The 2,293-nt window shown below is 43.5% G+C and overlaps 1 protein-coding gene across 6 annotated transcripts in view; it reads left to right on the forward strand.

Annotated features, from left to right (window-relative positions):
* Nucleotides 1-1,266: 1,266 nt before the first annotated feature.
* Nucleotides 1,267-2,293, forward strand: part of LOC119323349 (serine/threonine-protein kinase EDR1-like) — a 73,269-nt gene continuing 72,242 nt past the window's right edge. For all 6 annotated transcript variants that reach the window (XR_005156272.1, XM_037596988.1, XM_037596990.1 and 3 more), the window contains exon 1: nucleotides 1,267-1,422. The gene's annotated coding sequence lies outside the window, so the exon portion shown is untranslated. The remainder of the gene's footprint in view (nucleotides 1,423-2,293) is intronic.

The following is a 2,293-nucleotide window of genomic DNA, read 5'->3' on the forward strand; positions in this document are numbered from 1 at the left end:
ATCTCAATTGATGGCGCACAGAACAAAAATCAATGTAAATAGAGCAACTTGAAATAATCTAAACCATATCATAATTTGCGAAAACCACATAATGAATTAACTCAATCAATTCAAATCTTATCAAAAATTCAACTAAATCAAAACTTTCCTTGCTTTACATTAAACCAAAACTTTTCTTGCCTTCTACTACTCATACCCCAGTCAAATTAAATCTTACCAAATAAAAAATATGATGTATGTATTTATTATTAATCTCTATTTTTTGAATATTATTAGATCTCTATTATCCATACTATTCCCCACAATTAAAGGAAGTCCATATGCCATGTTTGTTCGATTCGCTTCGTAAAACCACCGATCAATCCAAGAAAAAAAATTCACCCCCTAGCTCGATCCCCCCTCATGCTAAAAATGAGTTAAAAACCAAAGGGGGAAAGTGGAAACCCATGCATGCCGATTGCGCCCTCGATTCCTCGAGCAACCTCTGGGGACGGGAAAGTGATGCCAGCGAGCAGGGCATGGTTGACGGTGGCCGTTACGGTGTTTTTGAGGGAGAGCGAGGAATTCATGACCACACAACCAAAGAAGTAGAAGCTCTGGTCGAGGTTGATCACACAAGATTTGCGAGGGAATTTACTGGCACACTCGAAATAAAGCAATTCGACTGGAAATTCGACATAGCTAGATGGTAACGTTTATTCTCGTATGGTATTCCAAGGAGCATAGACGGGTAAATTTATATATTTCATTATCATAACATTCAAAATAAAAGCATTTATTTTTATCACTATATTCAAGATAATATTAATTTAGAAAATTCAGGGATGTGTTTGGGGTGAGAGAGTGAGAGGGCTGGGTGTGGTGAGAGAGTAGCTGAGGTCAGAATAAGGCTGGACAGGTAAGCTAAAAATACTGGATAGACAACATTCCTAACCGTGCGAGAATTACTTAAGTGCATCAAGTGAAATTTAATTTGTAATAAAATTTTAGTTAAACAATCGTTCTGTATGTATAAATCGTCAAACTGCTTTTTAAATCAATTTACGTTGCAAGTGAAATGAACTTCAATTATTACCTACCCATGCTATCTTTTCTCTACGTGTGTAATTTAACATACATTATGTTTATATAATTTCAGCAAAATATTTTAAAAACTCGTGGCAATCGCACGAACATTCTAGTACTGTATTTATAGGTAAATAAAGATAAGATGTGCTCTAATACCTTCTCTTCCTCCCCGCCCCCACCCCAACCCACCCACCCTCAGCTGCACTACTTAATCACGTCACAAGATCCCCTTTTCCTCTCCCACCACCACCGAACGACGTCGTCCCCCGCGCGCGCTACTTCACGCGGGACTTGGGCTCGCGAGGCCGCCGGAATCCCGCGGGCGAGGCTCTCCTCTCCCCGCCGCGTCCCCAGGTATGCCTACTCCCCTCCCTCCACTCCCGTCTCGCCCTACCGAATGCGACCGCTGTTTGTTCCTTGCACGAAGGGGATCTTTTGATGCGTCGGTGCGGCATTCGGGGCATTCGTCGTTGTGAGTGGGTCGCGACTTGGTGGCGGAGCGGAGGGGGCTGCGGAGGGTACGGGAATGGTGGTAATGCTGCTCCCGGCGTTGACCTCGCTGCGTTGGTCAACGCCGCAAGGGTTTTAGGTGGAGTTGGATGCGAGAGAGATAGAGTTCGTCTGCCTTGGTTGGCTGATAGATTGTGCCACACCAGCGTGAATGCGTGTGAGGCCGCGGACGCTCAATTGTCAAACGAGGTTGCGGTGTTTGATCAAGAAAGGGGATTTAGACTGCGTGCTGAAAGAGACTGACACCCGAATATGGATTAGGCATTTCGTTGGTTATGGCCGAGCGTCGTGGTGGGCGAAGTGAATGTCGCCAATCTACTGACTCGTTTGGAAATTGGTGATTTTTCTGGGCTGTTGTAAAAGTTTTTGTTTGACTTACTTGAAAAGAGCCATGCTTCCCTTCCCTATAACCTGTCATATTGATAGTATAGTACCTCATCAAGTACTGTAGTTACGTGGATTACTGGGTGGAGTTAGATTTCTTGCTTTTCAACTTTTGGTGGTAAACTGCACTGTGCTGGCTATTGAACCACACCAAACATGTTGCTGTCGGTCTGATCTGGTCACATATATATTTACATCTGGTTACTGTGACCTCCACAACTTGGATCTCCTAAAAACAAAAGTACCGCAAAACTACCACGGCAAACTCATATATCTATGTTGAGATCCCCTGCCTGTTCTGAAAGTAGCACACGGAAGAACATGTAGATTT

This window comes from Triticum dicoccoides, chromosome 6B, assembly GCF_002162155.2.
Source record: "Triticum dicoccoides isolate Atlit2015 ecotype Zavitan chromosome 6B, WEW_v2.0, whole genome shotgun sequence".
Taxonomy (NCBI): Eukaryota; Viridiplantae; Streptophyta; class Magnoliopsida; order Poales; family Poaceae; genus Triticum; species Triticum dicoccoides.